General features: G+C 39.9%; 2 long non-coding RNA genes across 2 annotated transcripts in view; both read right to left on the reverse strand.

The window, feature by feature from the left end:
* Positions 1 to 24,419, reverse strand: part of LOC138740508 (uncharacterized) — a 155,429-nt gene that overhangs the window by 50,072 nt on the left and 80,938 nt on the right. The window lies entirely within an intron of this gene.
* LOC138740504 (uncharacterized) lies at positions 10,554 to 21,328 on the reverse strand. Its single transcript, XR_011342962.1, has 2 exons — positions 21,177 to 21,328; positions 10,554 to 11,079 (listed from the first exon to the last, which is right to left on the reverse strand). It is a non-coding gene; the product is annotated as an uncharacterized lncRNA (long non-coding RNA).

The following is a 24,419-nucleotide window of genomic DNA, read 5'->3' on the forward strand; positions in this document are numbered from 1 at the left end:
GTTTCAGGATGACTGATACACTGAAGAAGGGGTCTCATAGTTTTTTGGATGTATCATTGGATGTCCAAGTCAACAAAAAGCCAAATGGTGGATGTCCTGTACCATCAAATAAACTATGAGTGCATCTCTTCTCCTCTCCCTTCTTACCTACCATGTCTAGTGCTGCTCTGGATGACTCCAACTCCTCCTGTAGACCCAGGGGGCTACCACCAATACAGGCATGACCAAGCATTTCTGATTTCACAGTGATGGTCTGGTATGGGGACACCAATACACCTGAGCAGGACGCCCTGGAAAAGGTAGTGGACATAGCCCATAAAATCACAGCAAACCCCTTCCCACCATCAAGAACATCTACAGGAATTGTTGCCATCGGAGAGCAGCAGCAATTGTCAATGATCCACATCTCCCAGCAAACGCTCTGTTCTCGCTGCTACCATCAGGAATGAGGTATAGGTACCACAAGATTCACATCACCTGGTTCAGGAACAGCGGCTACCCCTCCACCATTAGACTCCTCAACCATAATCTCAATCAGGGACTTATTGAAGGACACTTATTTTTGCACTTTATTTTTTTTCTCTCTCTATTGCACAGTTTGTTAACATTTATTTCTTTATTTACATGTGTATATATATCTTCCTGAGTACAGTTTTTTGCACTATCAATAAGTGGTAACTACTATTTTAATTTTTTTATTTATAGTAATATTGCAAGAGGGTTATAATATGAATGTTTGCACCATGATGCCTCGCCCACCAGGAAAAAATAATCTCTAGGATTGTATGTGATGTCATGTATATACACTGACAATAAATCTGAACTTTGTAACTTTGGGCTCCAACAACATAAAGCTGAGCAACACTCATTCCAGATACGCATGAGAGACTGCAGATGCTGGAATATGGAGCAAAGCACAATGTGCTGGAGGAACTCCATGGGTTGAGCAGCATCAGGGAGGGAAAAAAAATTGGCAACATTTAGAACATGAATTCTTCATAAAGACAGACAAAGAGTTCCAAATCAAAATGTTTCCATTTCTCTTTCCCTCCCTGATGCTGCTCGACCCATGGAGTTCCTCTGGCAGATTGTGTTTTGGAACACTCATTTTTTTGGGTGCAATCCTCAGAGTCCTTTCTGAATGAAATGTTGTATGATGTTTGCCTAATCTTGGTAAAGTTCTTGGAAAACCTAGCAATGTCTCAAGCATTCTCCAGCTTCCAACAGTGAAAGCTGAGCATTACTCTAATTAGTCCTCAAGATCAGAATCACAATTATTGTCGTGAACATTACAGGTGCAAAATTAGCTATAAATCTCATCTCCACTATTCAAAAATAAAAATAAAAAATTAGTGCAAAGGAAGAGGGGGGCAAAAAAAGTGTGGTAGGGTCTATAGTTCATTATTCATTCAAAAATCTGATGGCAGAGGGGAAGAAGCTGTTTTGTAATGTGTGTTCCTCTTCAGGCTCCTGTACCTCCTTTGTGATGGTAACAGTGAGAAGAGGGCCTGGCCTGGGTGGTGAGGGACCTTGATGATGGGCGCTGCTTTTTTAAGCCACCACCTTTTGCAGATATCCTGAATGGAGTGAAGACTAATGCCTATAATGGCATTGGCTGAGTTCATAACCCTCTGTAGCCTTTTCCTTTCTTGTGCATTGGCACCTCCGTACCATACAGTGATGCAACCAGTCAGAATGCACGAGTAGAAATTTACAAGAGTTTTTTTTGTGATGTACTAAATCTCCAACAAAATATAGCCTGGCGAGCTGCCTTCTTCATGATTCCACTGACATAATGGCCCCAGGATTGATCTTCAGAGATTCTGAAACCCAGGAATTTGAGGTTCTTTACCCTCTCCAATGCTCGATGGTTCATGTTCTGTTGGTTTCCCCTTTCTTAAGTCCACAATCACTTCCTTAGTTTTTCTAATGTACGCTTCCTCATTGATGTTTGTACTTCTGCTGACAACTGTGGTGTCTTCACCAAATTTGTAGATTGTATTTAAATTGTGTCTCACCACAGAGTCATGGGAGTCAGGAGAGATGAGCAGTGGGTTAAGCATGCATCCTTGACATGTGCCTGTGCTGTCAGTTAGGAGGAGACGTTGTTAGTGATCTGCACTGACTGTGGTCTTCCTATGAGGAAGTCAAAGATCCAGTTACAGAGGGAGTTGTAGAGACCTAGGTTTTGAAGCTTGATGACCAGTAATGAGGGGATGATGGTGTTGAAATCTGAGCTGTAATCGATTTATTTTAAAAAAAAGTCTGATATACACATTGCTACTTTCTAGGTGATCTAGCACCGAATGGAGAGCTGGTGAAATTGCATGTGTTGTGGAATAGTTGCGGCGGTAGGCAATTTGCAGTGGGTTCAGTTTAATGAGGTAAGAATTCATTCTGGCCATGACCAACCTCTCAAAGCATTTTACTTCAGTAGATATGAGAGCTACGGGATGCTAGTTACTGAGATATGCTCTTCTCGGGCATTGGTATGATTTATATCTTTTTGAAGCATGTGGGAACCTCTGACTGCAGCAGTGAGCAATTGAAAATGTCAGTGAACACTCCAGTCAGTAGGTTGGCACAGATTTTCAGTACCCTGCTGGGTATGCCATCAGAGTCTGATGCCTTACGAGGGTTTGCCCTCTTGAAAGATGCTCTGATGTTAGCCTCTGAGACAGATATCACAAGGTCGCCAACTTCTGCAGGGATTCTCATTGGTGCAATTTAATTCAATATTTCAAAGTGAGCGTAAAGGTTGTTCAGTTCAATGGGGAGTGAAGCATCACAGCCATTTAAGATGTTAGGCTTCACCTAGTAGGACGTAATGGCCTACAAGCCCTAGCACAGCTGGCAAGTATCTGATTCTGTCTCTAGCTTCTCTCCTCTTTGTCTCTGTGCTACAGCCTTCTGTAGGTCATACTGGAATTCCTATAGAGATCTGAATCAATGGTCTTCTGTGCCATCTACCTAGCCCTCAGTAGGCTGCAAATCCTTTGGTTCATCCATGGTTTTTGGTTGGGGTACAGTCGATAGAAAATAAAATGGATGAACTCAGAGCAAGATTACAGAAGAGGAACATTTAAGGATATGTAAGTATGGGCACACATGCATCCACTCTGGATGTGATGAAGTCGGTGCCAACCATTGCATATTCATTCAAGTTTGAAGATGAATCCTTGAATACTGTCCATACCACTGATTCAAAGTCATCCCGCAGGCGCTCCCCAACTCCCTCGACCATACTTTCACCATCTTCACCACTGGTAATGTGGTCCTCAGTCTCTGCTTGTGCGCTGGGTGTAGAAGTACAGCCAAGCGATCTCGGTCGGTGTTCTTGATGGTGATCAAGTATGTTGGTTCCTCTGATCATGTGTTGGTGATAGTTTGAGGGAGACTTTTTCAGCTGGCCTGGTTGAAGTTCCTTCCCTACAATGATCGGGAAGGCACCAGAGTGCGCTGTCTCATGGCTACTGATCACCGTGCTCAGCACCTCCAGTGCCAGCCTGATGTTAGCCTGGCATGGAATGCACACAGCGATCAGGATGATGGTGGAGAACTCCCTCAAAAGATAGAATGAATGATTATAAGATGTTTTGGGTTAGGGGAACAGGACTGGGAGATCACTGTTACATTGGTGCACCACAATGAATTAATGATGAAGCAAACACTGCTGCCTCTGCCTTTACCCAACACTGCTATCCGGTCTGCATGGTGGAAGCTGAAGCCCTCGGGGTGTAGCACTGTGTTTAAAATGCTTTTATTCAGCCATGTTTCAGTAAAACACAACAATCCATGATGTTCCTCTTCTGTAATCTTGCTCTGAGTTCATCCATTTTATTTTCTATTGACTGTACATTAGCCAGGAAGATGGTGGGGAATGGACGCTTTAGGGACTTGCACCCCTCTTTGTCCATGTGGTTGGGTCTTTCTTAAAGGACCCGTGCGCTGGTTGCTTGAATCACTCACGGTCTGTTGGAATTTGCCATTCTCGACAATTGCTAAGACTTCTAACAGACTTAAATCAATGTTACTTGCAGGTATGTTGGTTATTGTGGCTGTGGATTCGATCTGTAGTAGTTCTAAACAGGAATATCTAATGATTCCCATTGGAGCTGCTCTAAAGAATCACTGTTGTAAGGTGGCATCATTTTTGTTCTGTACAATAACCTGTCTCCTCTCAACCAGTAGATTGCTGTTTGGAGAGGACATTAATGGAAAATCCAGCCACAGAAACCATGTGTAGCCTCTTCAAAGAGGGCTTAAATATTTCATAATCCTCCAAAGAGGGCTTAAATATTTTATAATCCTCCCAATGATTGGTTTTGGTTCACAGTTCAACTTCTAAATCAATATGGCGTCCAAGAGTATTGGGGCTCAAAGCCTAACTTAGCCATGTTGGGCAACCTATAATAATGATAATAAAGAGTTTATTGACATATAAATTGTACAATGTATATATGCACCAGCCTTCTTACTTGATGCATCTGAATGGTAACTTTGTGAAAGAAAACAACTGCAAAAAACCACAACAAAAACTACAATAGTGTATTTATTTGACTTCTCCGTGGATTGTCACCTTGTCATGGTGGAGAAGCTTGTGTGGTCCTGAGATCCTGAGAGTGATAAGTGATATTATCTGAAGCTATGCTCCTGGTGGGGTCACCCATAGCGGTAAGGTCGAAGGTGAGGTCCCTGACCAAGAGCAAACCAATTCTGGAACAGGCAGACAAAGTTTCTCTGAACTCAACTCCATGCCACTGGAATTAGTTGGTTGACTTGTGAAGTATTGTGTGCTTCTTGGAGAGCAACATCAAGTACATGTTAAATAAATATACGCACAGGCATCTTTGCTCTGTGAACAATGGAACGAAGGCCATCATCCTCGACCACGAAGTTGTAGCCACAACTTAATTGATTAATTTATTGTGTCAATAAATACAAAGAAGAGATGGGAGGTAAAGAAATGAAGGATACTTTATCAAGTCCCAGCATCACATTTTGGGTTTGTGATCATGTTATTTTTCTTGACAGAAAAGATTGTGACATTGAATTGTATCAAACTGTTGCAGTTTATAATGTGTATTGAATGTAAAACACTTCCTTCCAGGGGTTTTAAAAAACCTTACTCTTGTCACTGATTCATTGGAAACTTTTTAAGGATTTCTAATGCTTTGAAGTCAAACCAAGAGTAAATATTCAGTCCCCATTAATGCTTGTGGTCAAAGAAAAAACTATCTAAATGTGCTATCAATTTTGATGACATGGATTGAGACAATGCAGCACTGTTTATTTGAGAAGTGTGACAATTATACTGAGATTTTCTATTATCGTGTTGGGAAGGATACATGATCTCTCAAACTTCCAATATGAGTGACAATTACACTTATCGTGAGAGCCTGTACGTTGCTTATTTACTATTCGTCAGGTTGATTATCTTGCTTTATCCTCCTGATTTAATTTAGCATCTAATCTCCTTACACAAAAGCCTCTCTTCCATCATTTATCTCAGAAGGCTTTGCACTTGTCCTCACTGTAGGTGTTATTCAATTTTTCAATTCTGAATCGCTAATTTCATTCAAATATTTAAAAATGGGACAGTAAGAAACCAACATGCTTAGTTGGAGCAAATTCTGTGTTTGACGAAAGAGCATTTACGAAAAGCTTAAAATATAATTTGTGACTGAATAATATCACACTGCACCCTTTGGAGTATCATTGGTAAGACAAATTCTAAGGAAAATATCAATGGAATAATACACTGGGAATTTATACATTTTCCTTTCAATTTTAGAACAATATTTTAGAAGCCTAATTTGAGAACAGATTTTATACTACCTGGAGTAAAGCATAAAGAGGTGAAAGATTATTAAGGACACTGAAGAAATAGCTTTATTGGTGAAAAAAGAATTTACCTTTCATAACCTTGACATGGCCCCAAACTGCTCCAGAGCCATCAAAATAAATTTAAACCATAATTTTTTTTATGTAAGAAAATATGAGACCAGTTCAGACAAACACCAATGTCCAATAATATCAGTGGAATGAGTGACCATTCAGTCAATTATTTTAATAGTTTTAGTTTAAGAATAGATAGGAACAGTTAATGCTCCCTGATGTTAGAAAACAAATTATATCTGTTCCTCTCAGTTTCCTGACAGGTAGTTTGGGTTCAGACAGCTGTCTTAATTCTCTTGTGAAGAATGGTACAGGGAAATGTATCAGAGGAAAGCTGATGCATTGGATTTGCTTTTCGGTATAAACTGTTTTTTTTTAATGAGGGGTGGGGAATAAAATGCAATCACAAACTCCAGCACAACAAATGGGGTTTAGTAGCATTAAATTAATGGTCATAGAATGATTGGAAAAATATTCTTGGCATGGTTTTATTATCGGCTTGCCAGAATTTGATGGATTGGCTGAATAGAATTATTTGAAATATTTATGATTATACAAAGGGTTTTCTGTCAGTTTTCATCCTGTTAACACATTGGATGCTTTTTCCTTCTGTTTATCTGATTTTTTTTTTCATTGTTGAGACAAAATAAGGCCATTTCATTTGGCATCGTTATCTAAGAAGCTTATCTAAGATTACAACAGGATCTAGATAAACAGGGAAAGTGGGCCAAGGAATGGCAGATGGAATTTAAAAATTGTGAGGTATTGCACTTTGGTAGGTTAAACCAGGGGATTATGTACACTGTAAATAGTAAGCCGCTGGAGAGTGTTGTAGAACAAAGAACCTTATAGATACAGGTACATACTGTAGTTCCACAAGAGTGGTGGTGGTGAAGAAGGACTTTGGCAGGCATGCCTTTGTTAGTCAGGGCAGTGAGTACTGGAGCAGGAAGGTCACAGTGCGAGCACACAGGGTGATATTGAGTCTGCACTTGGAATATTGTGCACATTTTTGGTCACACGGCTGTAGGAAAAATATCATAAAACTGGAAAGAGTGCAGAAAAGATTCATAAATATGTCACCAGGACCAGGATTGGTTGGCTTGAACTTGAAGGAGTGGCTGGATAGGCTGAGACTTTTCTCCAATGGAATGTAGAGTTTTATAAAATTATGATGGACATAAATAAGGGAAATAGCCAGAGAATTTTTCCCCAAGGCAGGGGAATCTAAAACTAGAGAGCATAGATTTAAGGTGATTTAAATGGGCCTGAGGGTCGTGGGTATATCGAACGAACTGCTAGAGGAGGTGCTAGAAGCAGGGAATACTGTTATGTTCAGAAATGGTAAATGGAAAGATTTGGGACAAACTGAGGCAAATTGAATTAGCATGGTTGGCAGTACAACTTTATTACTCAAATGTTTGTCATCTTGCTTGTGGAAAAATCTGTTTGAAATGGAAGAGCCATATCAATGAACTCCATGTACTCTCCACAGTGCCATTCTGTCATATTTGATTACTTCACGTATTGTTTCTGGTTGCTGAAGCATATTGCAGAACATCAAATATTACAGGTAAATGTAAGAAACAATAAATTAGAAGAAAAGAATAAAGAACTTGTAAGACAAAACTGGGGTGACTTAATTGAAACTGATAAATTCGATGGGAATCAACACCAACAGGTTAAACAGGAGAATTCTAAGGCCAAGAGAGGCAAATTAAAATAAAATGGAATATTGTAAGTAAATGCCATCGGAGATGATTGTTGAAGCAGATATATCAGTAGTTAGGTTATATTTCTTGATGAGAATTAGGGATATCAAAATTTGTTTCTTTAATTCTGTTGACAAGCAACACGATTCCATTTTATTTTATTTTGAATAACACTATGAGCAATCTTTTGAGGCATAATGTTAATCTTCCTCAAAACCTTCCCATTATGTTTTCAAACAGATGGCTATGAGGAAGAAAAGAGGTTCCAGAATTTTTCATTGGGTGTTTTTATGTCCTACCAATCTTTCCAAGGAGATAAAATGTCATAGCATACTTCAGTTTTGTGGCACCAGACGGGTGAGTGTGACAGTACATGTAATACCGATGATAATGCTGCATATTCAAGGAAAAAGCATATCAAGACAATAGTCTGATTTGGTATCAGAACTGCCAGTTGATTCTAGTCCTGTTACATTCCCTTGAAGAGGACCTGAACTCAATGTGATAGTACAGATTCTATCACCAATGTGATTATGTACAGATTGTAGTGTAGGATGACTGTGATTGGCTGAGAGCATAGCCACACCTACTGGCAGGTCTTAAAGGATTGCTCCGAGCCAGACCAGGTCATTCTGGACTGGTTGACCTACTTGTGATATGCTCCAGTCTTTTAGTTAATAAAAGCCTTGGTTTGGATCAACAAGTCTTTGGTTGTTTCAACACGCTCTACATTCAAATTATGGCTTGTAGGGTTCAATAATGAAAACATGCAAAAGAAAAGAAGCCACTGTCTCTAAATTGGAGTGCAGAACTAACACCCTCTCTAACCTTACACAAGGAATACACACACAATAGGAAGAAGGACCCAATAGCTCCCCCCTCCTCCATCAGTATTATTTACTAGAATTATCGCTTACTTGAAGGATAATTACCGACATTGGTAACCTCTACAGGAGGTAATAGGCGAGATGCTGTGGTAATTCTGCCGTGCTTCCATCCAAAGAAATGTATGTTGACTTTGGTCACTGAGCTCGGCAACTGCTGCAGCAGCAATAGTGGGCACCACCACCTTCATAGCTCTATGGTCATGCAGGTGTGTTTTGGTGAGTGACAGAAATAAGATCACTGCACATTATGAAATAATATGGCTGCCATAGTTGATGAGATGGTAGTGTGTGAAAGCTGTGAAATACAAGTGTGTGGTTTTCAGTTGTGCTGTGTGCAGTTGAGAGGGACCCATGAGTTCTGATTGATGAAGCTTTCTTGGTAAGTGACATGGATGCATACCTTACACCAGTGATTCAATAGGTGCATTAAATGGCCTTTACCACAGCTCTCTCTCTTTCTCATACACACTCTTTCTCTCAGTCTCTTTTCACAGAACCAAATTCAATTCTCACTTCTTCTTATCATATTCAATTTGCCCCTTTTGTTGGTCTGTCCTCTCTAACCTCTCTAACCTCTCTAAGTCCTTATTCTGACACCTTCCTGTTCTTTGCTTCTTCCTTGAAGAAGGACTCAGGCCCGAAACATCAGTAATATATATTTACCTTCTACGGCTTCTGCGTGCCCGGCTGGGTTCTTCTAGTATTTCTGTGCATTTTTGGTACAGTCACAGTGTCTGCAGACTTGCGTGTTTTGTTCTTTTCTCCAATCTTTTCCCAGGGTAAGATGTTTGTTTTGATGGTTGGGAAATTCAAGTAAACTCTAAGGGACCTGATCCTTGTTTTGGGCAAGAGTGATTAAAAATGTAATAAAACTCAGATTTGGTCATTATCATGGTTCACTTTTATGAAAAATATTAATTGCAAGTTGTGCAATGTTTAAAAAAAAACTGTGAGATTGAATTTAATCACGAGGTATTTACCTTTTCCTTAAGGCCCAGTAGCTTTTCCGTGATAAGAGATTTTATATTTATATTTTGTGAAACTTATTAAATAAAAGAGATCAGTCAGTTACCAATTAACTGCCTGAAATAGTCTCAACAGTGAAAGATGCTTTATTCTTTTTTAACCAAAAGTAATGAAGACAGTACAAGTCCCTTAGGGGGAATGAGGCCTAACCAATTATCACATCATGATGTATGATTTTTAATTATGAATGAACAAAAAGTCTAAATTATGAAAATTTGTCATAACAAACATTGTAATTGAAAATAGGAAAAGAATCTCTCAGAATCTAGTACCTCTCATTTCCACAAGTTTTGCTTGAAATACATAATCCATTTCATTCAAATGTCTATGATGTGGTAATCACACTATAGTTATATCTGGTCTGCTTAGAGATTTATAGAAATGTATGCCAGATTCTGACCTTTATGAAATTATTTGTAAAATATTAGTGATTAAATCAACTTTTTAAATGTTTGAAGATTTTAAAAAGTTTAGATGCACTGGTGATTCTCTGCCTAGTGTCTGAAAGTCGCTATTTGATTCATGTCTTTACATCCTTTTATACAAGGTAACCTTGATGAGAGGAAGGGGATAGATTAGATTTAGTTTTAGTTTCTTTATTCCTTTTTTTAAAGATTATATTGTTAAATTAGGGTTGTCATAGATCTTATCATTAAATTAGATAGAAATTACTCTTTGTTTAGATCAAGGGATTGTCTAATGTAGTTTTACTTTTTAATGCAGAATTATTTTTTTAGAAATATTGTTAAGTAAACAATGTGGATAGATTTTTGATTTACATTTATATGAATTTGTGATATGTATAAGGTATGATCTGTTATTTGTGTAATTAGAAGACTTTTATGTTAAACTCAATAAAAATATTTTAAAAAGAAAAGAACAATAATTTAAATGTTCATTTTCATTTCTATTTCTGATCTCCAACTAAAACCATGGTTCAATATCAACCGAATGAAAGTACGTCAAGTGAATTAAATCCATATGTGGTTCATGACCATTATTCATGAACTACGGGCCTACAGCCAAGAACTGTAATTCAAACATTTATTTTGCTTCTGGAACTGAACATTTTTAATTTTTCTCACCTTTTTCTTCATTCTTCAATGTTTTCCCCAACCCTATGGCCCAACTATTTCTATTACTGTCTTAATTTTTCCTCCATCGGGTTCTCATCCCTCCCAAATTCCTGCCTCAAAACATCTGTGCTCCTCATCTCTTTCACATTTCTGCTGCTGTTTGAGCTTGGCTCCCTGTCAGGTAAGCCTACGTTTTCAAATATAGCATTCTTGGTATTTGACAGCTTGTTTCATCACTTATTGCTGCCTCCACCCAGGTAAAATCCCCAATAGTTTCATCCTGTCACTTGCATCGAATTCCAATCCATTTGGTGATGACCGAGGGACTCCTGGAATAGCAGGAAATCTGATTTGCTTGTTGTAGTAAATGCGAGAATCCCAGATCTGACCACTGTAATGATTCATCTTGTTACTTTGCTTTTACTTGTGAATGTTTCAATCCAATATGGGGCTAGAGAGTGGCTTTTTTTTTTGCGAGACCTGGAGAAGAAGCAAAACTAAAATGTTTGCTGTAGATTTTGAAACTGACTTATTTTAACTTACAATTTTATGGACATATTAAAAGGAAGCATTCCACAGCTTGAGGACCAGTGAATGAGAACAAAATTATCTGTGCCAACTCTTTCAGTGATTTCTGACAGATACTCCTAATGGGAGGCCCATCTGTCTTCCCTTGGACATTGTTATTTCAGTAATGCTGGAGGAACACAGCAGGTATGAAGAAGGGGTCGGGCCCGAAACGTCAGTTTTATAGCTTTACCTCCTATGGACGTTGTGAGACCTGCTGAGTTCCTCCAAACCTTTCTGTGTATTTACTACAATCACAGCACCTGCAGACTTTGATGTTTCACAGTTATTTCAGAATCAGAATCTCAGAGGATCTTTCTTTATATTCTGCATAGCTGCCATCCAGAATGTTATTTTAGAGTTGTATAACATTATGATACAGTACAGGCCCTATGATCCACGTTGTTTTGCTGACCTATATAAATCTACTCAAAAACGAAACCTTCCTTACCTTATAAACCCTCTTTTTTTTCTTTTAACCATGTGGTTGTCCAGGAGACTTTTAAATGATTCTATTGTATCAGCATCCTGCACCACCCCAACAACACATTCCAAGCACCACTACTCTGTAAAAAAAAAAAAAAAAAAAAAAAAAAAAAATCCTGACATCTCTCCTAAGATTTCTTCCCCTCACTTTGTAATGATATCCTCTGGTGTTTTCAACTCTCACTCTGGGGGAAAACGCTGCTCGCTGTCCACCTTCTCAATGACAGTCATAATCTTGTAGACCTCCATTAACTGACCACTCATCCTTCTTTGCTCCAAAGAGAAAATCCCTAGTTTAGCTCACCTTGCTTCATAAGGCACATTTTCCAATCCAGGCAATATCCTGGTAAATCCCCTCTGTGCTCTCTCCATAGCTTTGATATCCTTCCTATAATAGTAACCATAACTGAACACAATATTTCAAGTGTGGTCAAACCAGATTTTATAGACCTGCAAAATTACAGATTGGCTCTTGAATTCAAACCACTGATTAATGAAAGCCAGCCTTTTTAACTATCCTATTGATCTGTGTGGCAATCTTAAGAGATTTCTGGATTTGAACCCGAAGGTCCCTCTGTTTTTCCACACAATTCAGAATCCTTCCATTAACCATCTACTCTGCCTTCAAGTTTGATCTGCTAAAGTACATCATTTCACACTTAACCGGATTGAATTCCATCTGCCACTTTTCCCTTCAAATCTGCAACCTGACTATATCATGCTGTAACCTACAATAATCTTCTACCATATCCACAGCACCACCAACCTTCATGTCATCTGCAAAGTTACTGATCCATACCTTTACTTCTTCCTCCAGATAATTTATAAAAATCACAAAGAGCTGGGTCCCAGAACAGATCTCTGTGGAACTCCACTAATCACTGACCTCCAGGCACAATACGTTCCAACTATTACTATCCTCTCCTTTCTGCAGGAAAACCAATTTTGAATCCACACAGCCAAGGTTCCATGTATCTCCTGTCTCATGACCTTCTGAACTAATCTATCATGGTGAATCTGGTCAAATGCCTTAGTAAATCCACATAACCCCCCCCCATCTACTGTACAACCTTTATCCATTTCTTTTGTTGCCGCCTCAAAAACTTCATTAGGTGAGTGAGGCATGACTTACTCCTCACAAAGCCATGCTGACTATCCCTGAGAAGACTATACTTTTCTAATGCTCCTAAATCCTGTTCTTAAGAATCCTCTTCAATAGTTGGTCCACCACTGACAAAAGGCTCTCTGGTCCATTAATCCCAACTTTCTCCTTATTTTTCTAAACTGAGGGGCCACATTTGCCATTCCATAGTCCACTGGCATCTACCAATGCCCCAGCAATCTCTTCACTCACCTTCTGTAGTAATCTGTGTTATATCTCATTCTATCCCAGGGACTTGTCAAACCTAATGTTTTTAAGATCAGCACTTCCTCTTTCTTAACCTCAACATGCTGCAACATGTTCTATTCTGACCTTGTCATGACCTTTTTTCTGATGAACACAAGCAAAGTATTGATTTAGAACCTGCCCCTTCCTCCTCTGCCTCCAAGGACTTATTTCACCCTTTATCCTTAAGGGGCCCTACCATCACTCTTGTCATCCTTTTCTTCATAGATGCATTGAATAACAGGGGCTTCCTTAATCCTACTTGTCAAGGGCTTCTTGTGCCCTTTTCTAAGTCCTTTCTTAAGTTCCTTCCTGGCTACCATATAATTCCCATGAGCCCTTCCTGTCTTTTTCTTCCTAAATGTAATGTATGCTTCCTTCTTCTTCACTAGCTGCCTCACCTGTTTTATCAACCATGGCTCTTTTCTACCATCTTTTCCCTGTTTCAGTGGAACAAACTTATTAGAACAAGTGGTTCCTGAACATTCTCTGCATTTCTTCTATGCTTTTCTTCAGGAACACTTGTTCCCAATTTACTCTCTCCAGTTCCTATCTAATCCTATCATAATTGCCACTTCCCCAATCAAACACTTTACCATTTTATCTGCTCTTTTCCTTGGCCATGGCTCTGGTAAAGAGCAGGGTGGTGTGGTCATTTTCACCAAAATACTCCCCCATTGAGAGGTCTGTCACCTGTCCAGGTTCATTACCCAGTACTGGATCCAGTATGGCCCCTCCTCTCATCAGCTGTGTCAGGAATCTTTCTTTGACTCACTTGATAAATTCTGCTCCATCTATCCTGCACTAAGGAGGTGCCAGTGAATATTTTGGAAGTTGAAATCTCCTTAACAACAATCCTGTTATTTCTACATCATTGACACTAAAGGGCTGGCGTTATTTGTAAGAAATTGGTTGCCAGACATCTGACTATGTTGGATGGAAATTGGATCCATAATGAAATTATGGAGAGTGAGGCCAAGCCAGAACTGGATCAAGTGTTTAAAAGGTATCAGATAATTTTTGGAAAAGGCCTGGGGAAAATCCATGGAGTTCAGGCGAAATTATTCTTGAAATTCGGTGTTGAACCCAAGTTCTATAAGCCCAGGATGGTACTGTTTTCAATAAAAGGAAAGATTGAATTAGAAGTTAACAGGCTTGTAAATGAAGGAATCCTGGAAAATATTCAATAGCTCTTCAAATGGATTTGGACACAGGAGCAGCAATGTCATTAATGCAAAAAAAGTTAAAAACATGAGTGTTACTTCATCTTCGTATCAGTCCGTAAAGCAAATGGAGAATTCCAAATAAGTAGTAATTACAAAGTCACTGTTAATGAGGCTCTACAAATACTTGAACATCCTATGCCCAAAGTGGAGAAATTATTTTGGGCCCTGTCTGGTGGGAAAAAAATTCATGAAAACTGGACTTATCTCAGACATATTAGCAAATCTAATTGGATGGGACCTCAAAGAAATATGTGGCAATCAATACTCACTTGGGGTTATCCACCTATATCCGAACACCATATGGAATATCTGCAGCCCTAGCAATATTTCAGTCGGTCATGGACAAATTGCTGGCCAGCATAAAGGTAGGATGCTACTTTGATGACATCATAATTACAGCTTGAGATGACTCAGAGCACCTATCAAACCTGGAAAAGGTCCTAACCCAATTGCAACAAGCAAATGTCCATCTGTGCTAGGACATGTGTATTTATGGTACCTTCCATAACATATTTAGGATTTACAATTAAAAGCGAAAGAGTCCGAATAGATACCGCTGGTATCGAGGCCGTCCACAGAGCACCCTACCCATCGAATAAAGCCGAACTGCAATTATTCCTCAGTTTGGTTAACCATTATCGGAAGCACATCCCAAATATGTCAACGCTATATAGCCCACTGAACCAACTGTGAAGGAAAGAACAGAAATGGTGCTGAGATGAAGAGACAAGTAACACGGTTAATTGATTTGGAAGAAATGCTAACATCAAGTGATAATGTTCTTGTCCACTACGACCCAGAAAAGGAAGTGACCCTTGCGGTAGGTGCTTTGCCAGTGGGTTAATGTGCAGCGGTCTTTGACAGCTTGCACAACTGGAAAAAGGGCTCACCATAATATATGGTGTCAAACAATTTCACCAATACTTGTATGGTAGGAACTTTAACTTAGTAACAAATAACAAACCACTGAGTTTGATGTGAGAATCTAAAAAGCGGATTCCCATGCTAACTACAACAAAAATTCAAAGATGGGCTATGCAGATTGCTGCATTTGATTACAATTTGAAACTTAAACCAGCAGCACAAAATGGCCATGTTCTTGCCCTATCTCGCTTACCTCTACCTGAAATTGAACAGAAAGACGAGATAATTAAATGGACTGCAGAAGCTACAGCTATTAGTCATTTCTTACCAGTTACAGCAAAGACTACCAGCAGAGAAGTACGGAAAGAAGCTACACTTGTCAAAGGTCCTATATTTCACATTAAATGGGTGGCCCGAGGCCAAAGCTGTTTCTCCCGAACTGAACCCTTATTATACACGACGCAATTAAATTACAATTGAAGAAGACCGTTTATCATGGGGGACCAGGGCAATCATTCCTACGAAATGGCAGACTGCCAATGATCAGAGGTCCACAATAATCACGCGAGGATGGTACAAATGAAAGTTTTGGCACGTCTGGTGGCCATCAATGGACACCGATAATGAATAGACTATGAGAAGATGTTACATTTCTCAGGAGATGTAACCCAAATCACACCAAGCTGAAGCGAACCCACGGAAATGATCATCACGACCAAGGCACAGAATTCATGTAGATTTCACTGGTCCCTTTATGGGAGAAAACTTCCTTATTGTTGTCAATGCACAATAAATGGCCAGTAGTGTCACACATGAAAGCAACAACCACAAACCAGATGAGTGAGAGACTATGAAATACGTTCACATCTTATGGTTTACCTATAGAACTAGTCTCCGATAATGGGCCACAGTTTGTACCTGATGCTTTTAAGGTGTTCCTATGTAATAATAATATATGACATACCACCCAAGCACGAATAGGGAACCAGAATGTTTTGTGCAAACTTTTTAAAAGGCCATGAAAACTAAGAAATCCCTAAACATATCATGGAATCACAAACTTGCAGATTTTCTAATAGCATATAGAAACACCAGCAGAATTGATGTTTGGGCGGGACTTGACTTTCCATGGTGCACCTGAACATCAGCCTTCGCATGGAACAATCCACATTTCCAAGTAAACCTGTCAGATCTCTGGAAGTAGGAGAACAAGTACTGGTACGGGACTACCGGAACAAGTACTGGTACGGGACTACCGGAACAAGTACTGGTACGGGACTACCGGAACAAGTACTGGTACGGGACTACCAGAACAATAGGAAGCCATGGATTATAGGCATGATTCTTAAAAAAACTGAGTTCCTCTTCTTATTCCATACTGGTGGGAACTAAACGATGGAATGCCACATTGACCTTTTAAGAAGAGTGGATGATCCATTGGCCACACCCACTTCTCACAACCCTGATGAGTTTCCATTGTAGGCTCATTCCAACAACAACATTCCAGAAATATCTTCTGAAGATGATGCCCCCTTGAAGTCAACTGCTCAGTACAGCAGTCCAACACTATATCCAGCTCAGCAAAGGAGCCCTACACAACGTCTGAATGGAGCTGGCTAAAGACAAAGTTCACAGTCCTTACCACCAACCAAGGAGGAGGTACTGTGCCGAGAAAGGCAGAGTCTGGAGAAGTCGCTAAGTCTCCCAGCAGATTTTACTTCATCAAGAAGATCAAAAAGGGAACGATGTCCTCTGCTGCACCATTGTATTGTAATTGTGATTCACACCATTACTCCATGGGTACCATATAGTTATCGTAGTTTAGTCTAAGTGGTGCCTATATGTTATTTTCACAAAGCATTTATTTTGTGGGTGGGGGGGGGGGATGGAGAATGTTTTAAATATATGCCTGCGTATATATGACATAATCACGTATGATGTCATCACATTTTCATATCATGTGCTGCAGGAACCATCTTAGCTTAGTAATAAAGAATGAATGAAGCTTCACATCTCTCACGTATATCTAGAATACACAACATTTACCTGTGCTGGACTGTCCAATGTTCTATGTTCTGAGAACTAGCTATGATCCATTATTTAAATTGAAACAAACCTTCTTAAATATATTAGTTTCTATATTATAAATCTATCTGTGTTGCATATCCAACTATGTTTGGTTCTTGCAAAATAGATTAGAATAGCAATATTCTCATTCATTTGACTTTAGTACAGAAGCCTTCAACTATTAAATACTTGACAACATCATCCATTGCAGTATAATTTATAAAAGTGTCTGACAGATCATAAGCACAGAAACAAGCATGTGTGAACATCAATCTAAGCTTTAATGCTCTTTTCAAAATTGCTATAATCCTAGACAACTCATTCAGCGTGGTCTCAACTCATAAAGGCTCATGATAAAATAAACACTGCAAGTATTCATTAGGCCCTTCAATATCAAATAAGATAGACTAACATCTTGGATGAAAATTCTCTGCCATTATTAGCAATGGAGAAATTAATTCGGCATCCTTTGTTGAACAGAACTGCACAGTTAAGAAACGAGAGCACCAGATAAAAGTCTACAATCTGCCACTGCAAAACAACTGAAGTTGTTTTAATAACAAAGGAAAACAATTGATTCAGAATCAGGATTTATTGTCATGAGCAAGTCACAAAGTTCGGTGTTTTGGGGCAGCGTCATAGTGCAAAATTCATAATATAACCATCTTACAACAATAAATAAAAAATAGCAATTATAGTGGACGAAAAGTAAAGCCGTGTCTTTGGTTCATTGATTATTCAGGAATCTGATGGCAGAGGGGAAGAAGCTGTCTTCATGCCATTGAATGCTCATCTTTAGGCTTTGGTATCTTTTCCCCCAAAGGTAGTAGAATGAGGAGGATGTGGCCTGGGTGGTGGTGGGGGTCTTTGAAGATAGAAGCTGCTTTTTTCAGACATCGCCTCTTTAGATGTCCTCGATGGAGTGAAGTCTGGTGCCTGTGATGTCACAGGCCAAGTTAACAACCCTCTGGAGTTTATTCTTGTCCTGAGAGTTGTTGCCTTTATACCAGACATTGATGCAACCAGCCAGAATGCTCTCTTGTAGAAGTTTTCGAGAGTCTTTGGTGATATACCAAATCTCCTTAAAGAGATCCTCGGAGTTGTTGACACCCAGGAATTTGAAGTTCTTGATGGTTTCCATTACTAAGCCCTCAATAAGGACTGGATTGCGTTCCCTTGACTTCCTCCTGAAGTCCACAATCATCTCCTTGGTTTTGCTAACGTTGAGTGCAGGGTGGTTGGTGTGACACACTCAAAGAGCTGATCTACCTCCCTCCTGTACGCTTCCTCATTGCCACTTGTGATTCTGCCAACAATTGTGATGTCATCGGCAAATTGATAGGTAGCATTGGAATTGTGCCTGGCCACACAGTCGTGGGTGTTTAGTGAGTAGAGCAGTGGGCTAAGCATGCAATTATACTTTTTTAAGCCCGGAAATTGAGAAATATTATTTTGTAGTTATTCTCCCTTCCCTGCTTTAGTTAGTTCTGTCCTGTAAAATACTACATTATTGTACAATTTTAAGATATTCAAAATATTCACCTGTTTATCCTCACTTTTGTAGTTCAACCCTTTGCATTCTCCAGCAAGGTTATCAGATTATCATCATGTACAATGTGTTTTTTACTTTTTTATATTGAATATAATTTTGGGTTCTAATAGAGTTGGTTCTGTTAGGGAATTATTGCATCAAAGTAAATCCAAATCCCACTGCTCTGAGTGTTTCCTAGCAACAGTAAGCAGTGATGTCAACACGCTTATAAACAGGCTTATTTATGGATCTCTAATCTTGTGTGTGAGCTCCCTTGAGCCTGCAGTAGTATAAACAAGGGAAGCGCCAGCAATCGAAGGGAAATCAAACAGTGCCATTTCATAAACACAGAGACCACTTTTCATGAGTTGCTGAAGACTGTACTCTTCCACTTCACCTTGCTGTACAATGTAAAATATCATGCCTTAGACAACTATAAGACCATCATCTATTGGAGCAGGTAGGCCACTCGATCCTTCGATCCACCATCATTCTATCATGACGTGATGCATTCTCCCATTGTCTTTTCCCCATAACCCTTGATTCAGATTTATTGTCAGAGTACGTATACGACATGACATACAACCATGAATAAAATGAAAAAGCAAGAGTCCTTAAATGAGTCCCTGATTGAGTTTGTTGTTGAGGAGTTGATGGTAGAGAGGTAGCAGCTGATCCTGAACCTGGTGGTGTGAATCTTGAGGCACCTATACCTCTTTCCTGATAATAGCAGCAAGGACAGAGAAGGAGAGATGGTTAGGTGAATAGAGAGGGAAAGGAGTGGAGAGCTGAGGGGAAGAAGATAGGGGAAAGGGAAGGGAGCGGGAAAAGAGAGCAGTTTAGTAGAAACTGAATGTCAGTATTAATGCCATCCAGGATGGGGTGTGCCCAGACAGATAATCAGGTGTTGTTCCTGCAATTTGCAGGTGGTCTTGCTGGGATAGTGCATAAGGCCATGGATAGACAAGTGAGTATGGGAGAGTGACACAGAATTGAAATGCTGGGCTACTGGGAGATCCCGATGCTGATGCAGACAGAGCAAAGGTGCTTAGTGAAGTGATCTCCCAGTCTGCGCCCAGTCTCTCTGATGTAGAGAAAGCCACAAAGGCAGCACCAGATGCCAGTAAATCAATCCTGCAGATATATAACTGAAGGGTTGCTTCACTTTGGGAACCCTGGACTGTGGTGAGGAAGGAGGTGTGAGCACAAGTGTGGCACCTCCTGTGGCCACAGTGGTAGGTGTTGGGGGGGGGTACAATTGGTGGGGAGGGATGAGTGTACAAGGGAGTCAGCTAGGGAGCAGTCCCTATGGAAGGCAGAGGGGGAGGAAAGGGGAAGATGCGTCTGACAGTTGTTATCCTGTTGTAAGTGCCAGAAATTCATGAACATAATGTGTTGGATGCAGAGGCTATGGGGTGGTAGGTAAGGACAAGGGAATCCTGCGATTGTTGTATCTGGGGGCAGAGGGGGCCAGGGCAGATGAGAGGGAAATGAAGGTGATACAGGTGAGGACTGAGTTGGTGGTGGAGGAGGAGAAGCACCATTTGTGAAAGACAACAGACTTTTCAGATGATCTGGACCAGAAGACCTTATCTTGGGAACACATGTGGTGGAGATGGCGAAATTGTGAGAAGGGAATAGAATCCTTGCAGGGGACAGGGTGTGAGGCAGTGTAGTCGAGGTAGTTATGGGAGTTGGTGGGTTTCTAATATATGTCGGTGGAAAACTTGTCTCCTGAGATGGTTTCAGAGAGATCCAGAAAGGTTTTAGAGATGGACCAGGTGAGTTTGAGATCAGGGTGGAAGTTAGCAGAGAAGTGAATGAAGTTGACAAGCTTATTACAGGTGCATGAGGCAGCCCCAATATAGTCTTGAATATAGCAGAGGAAGAGCTGAGGGGTCTTGCCTGTGTAGGTTTGCAGCATGGATCGCTCCACAAAGCCCACAAATAGGCAGATGTAGCAGGGACCCATGCGACTACCAATGGCTACTCCTTTGATATAAAGGAAGTGAGATGAGTCAAAGGAGAAGATGTTTAGAATGAGGACAAGTTCTGCCAGGCAGGTGAGGGTGGTGCTAGAAGGTCAATGGTTGGATCTCATGTACTATCCCATGAAGATTACCTGATTTTCTGTCAGGGCACACTCCAGTCAGGTGCCATCAACATCAACTTCTCTGGTTTCTGCTAACCTGCTCTCCTTTCCCCTTCCCTTCCTCCTGTCAGTATTCCACCCCCTTCCCTCTCCATTCACCAAGCCACCCTTCCTCCCCCTGCATGCTGCTGTGCCCTTCCTCCCTTCTCTACCCATTACCACATTCCTCCTCCACCACGCCTCCACCCTTACCTTTTTATTCGGGCACTTACTGACATTTTTCCAGACCTTGATAAAGGACTCAAGCCCAAAACGTTGGGTATGTATCTTTATCTTGGCTATATAAAGGACACTGACCTGTTGAGTTTCTCCAGCAGTGCATTTTTACTTCAGTGGAGCAACAGACTGGAGAAAAACAGGTGAATGAAGATGCTTGAATCTGAAATCAAACCCAACCTGTGAGAAGTGCACATTACTGTCCCATGTCTGCATCACCAGATCCAGCTCCAACTATGTCATCAAGTTTGCAGATGTCACAAGAGTAGTTGGCTACATCAGCACCAACGATGAATCTCACTACAGAGAAGAGGTGAAAAATCTCATGAAATGGTGTGAGTCTCAATATGGACAAGACAAAGGATCATGGACTTCAACAGGACCAGGAATGATCACCCTCCACTACAACTCTGTGGTAGCGAGTGTGGAGAGCACTAAGTTCCTTGGAGTTCACTTAACTAGTGACCTATGATGAGCTCTCAACATCTCACTTTTCAGGAAGGCGTAACAGTGACTACTTACTGAGAAGACTGAAGCGGAAAAGGCTACCAGCCACCATTATTTCAACCTTCTATAGGAGATCTATTCAGAGTGACCTGGCTGGCTGCATCACAGTGTGGTGTGTTTGCTGCACAGGACCATAAAAGCAGCAGAGAAGATAACAGGGGTCTCCCTCCGCCCCACCGATGTGATATATTGGGATTGTTGACTGAAGAGGGTGTGAAAAATCGGTGAGGGCCCCTTCCACCCAACACACAGCATCTTTCAGCTGCTGTCATTGGGAAAGAGATACAAGAGTATCTGAGCCAGCACCACCAACCTGAGGAATAGCTTCTTCCCATGGACAGTGAGAATGCTGAACGACCGAAGGAACTACTCACACTAACCATTCAAGACTCTCATATATACAAAGCAATATTTATGTATTTATTTGTATAGATTAATACTTGTCCTGCAAATGTATTGTTTGTGTATATGCATTATGTCTGGTGTTTGTCTGAGTGTTTTGCACCAAGGACTGGAGAAAACTGTGTTGTCAGATTGTACTTGTATAATTAGATGACGATAAACTTGACTTGAGCTGGTCGAGAAGCTTGTTGAAGAAAAAGAATGGGAAACGTTTCAAGCCAAAACTCATCAGGAACTGAGGCAAGTTTAAATTTAGACATACAGCACAGTATCAAGCCAATTCGGCCCACAAGTCGGTGCTGTCCAATTTAATCCAATTGACCCCTGGTACATATTGAAGGGTGGGAGGAAATTGGAGCACTTGGGGAAAGTCCACACAGACTCGGAGAGAATGTACAAACTCCTCACAGACAGCATGAGATTTGAACCCAGATCCCAATCGCTGGCACCATAACAGCGTGGTGCTAACCACTACACTAACCATGTTGCCATTAAATCACTAAACTTCCATTGCCTTTCCAAACTTGCCCCAACACTACTTATTTCTTGCTGGAACACATGATGTAGTCGAGCATTCAGCCTATCAGTTGGTACAGAACCAGAGTCAAGAGGACATAGTGATATTAGCAGGAAATGTTTACAATAGTCTATAGACATTAAAGATAAGAATGAAGGTTTTAGTATCTGTCTAGATGGGATGGGTAATATTACAAGGGTGAAAAAAGGCACATTAAGGTTTATACTGTGATCAGATATGATGCAAGATTCCAAGCCATCTGCCAAATAAAAATATCCCTTTCCTTTCTTCCTGCAGCATTAATTCATCACCAGAATAGGACAGATATCTATCTGCACTTTTCCAAGAATTTAGGAGAAGCAGCAAAGGTTATTTTAAATGTCAAAGCCAAGTGTCTTAAAATCGCTGGTTTAGGTGGTTTGTCATTTTATCTCAAACACACCCATTGATAGGAAATTGGCAATTGTAAAGAGAGTAAATTACCAGTGATTTTAATTTTATGATTATCTAACTATTGCTATTTAATTGCAGGAAGAAAATCATGGATTGTCAAATGTCTTTAGTGACATCTTAGGCACCATATAAAGTGTGTTCAGAGTACGTATTATTGTGAATGTTATGCAGGGGATATAACAATTAGTTTTAACACAGCAGGTTGCCACAAGTAACAGGATACTTCATATTAGTTACGTTGAGTCAGAGATTATTATTGGCCATGATATATAATGTGTAACTATGGAATTTTTAGAATAGTTCTATCATTTTTTCAGACATGGCAATAATTTAATCAAATTATAAATGAACCATTTGACTTCAAAATGTTATTCCAATGGTAATTGTTCTTAATGTAATTAATGTTAATGAAAGAGTGTGATGCCTATGACAGAGATTAATCTGTGATGGCAACCAAGTACTTTTTTTTGGGGTATTTTCTAACCATTAGAAGCACATTAATTTCAGATTTTAATTTCTTTCTGGCAAATTTATCAGATACAATCCAGTTTCCTTTGAAGAACCTATACAAAGACATCAAATCAATAAGCACAGTGTATAAATCGTGATAATGAACAATAAAGCCAAAAAAAAGGATATTAATGGTGTTGACTATGGAAAAATATTTCATGCTATAGGAATTGTGTTAACTTTTACATTGATGTTTTCCTATATTATCTCTTGCTAATAAACCAAGAAAATCAGCGACAGTCTCACTGCTCAGTATTCCACTTACAACCCATGTCAAATCTCAATCTAAATTATTTTGCGACTAGTGGAACCACCGTAGAGCTATTAGCGCAGTCTGTATGAATGAGCTGGCCTGCCCCCTGCACCTGTGACTCCTCCCCTCAGAATCTCCCTAAAGGCTGCTACACCCAACCTCCTCCCTGAATACCTGCCTTGGAACCGGGTCAGTAACACATGAGGTGTACTTATCAAAACTTATTAATCACAACTCTCGGTTGATCGATAATGGTACAGTAACTATTCTACAAATGTTCCCCTCATGTGGTATAGCAAGGGAAGGTTTGTTTTTCTACATAGTGAATATCATAAACAATTCTAAGAGAAAGAAGTGAAAAATCGGTAACAGTTTAACAACACTTTTGATTTGAATGTTACCTTTAACTGTGTAAAATATATAATGTGTTCCAATGCAAGAACATAAGAAACATAGCAGGAATAAGGTCCCTTGATCTTAATTTCAAATTCTCTTGCAATAAAGATGAACATGCCATTTTCCTTGCACGTTAATTTTCAGTGATTCGTTTACAAAAACACTTGTGTCTCTCTACACCATCACCAATTAAAATGAAAATAAAATCTGCTTTCCTGATGTTTAAACAAAGTTAATCACCTTTTTGTTTTCCCTAATACATTCCATTCACCAAAGCCTTGCTAAT

This window comes from Narcine bancroftii, chromosome 8 (assembly GCF_036971445.1).
Source record: "Narcine bancroftii isolate sNarBan1 chromosome 8, sNarBan1.hap1, whole genome shotgun sequence".
In the NCBI taxonomy this organism is placed as follows: Eukaryota; Metazoa; Chordata; class Chondrichthyes; order Torpediniformes; family Narcinidae; genus Narcine; species Narcine bancroftii.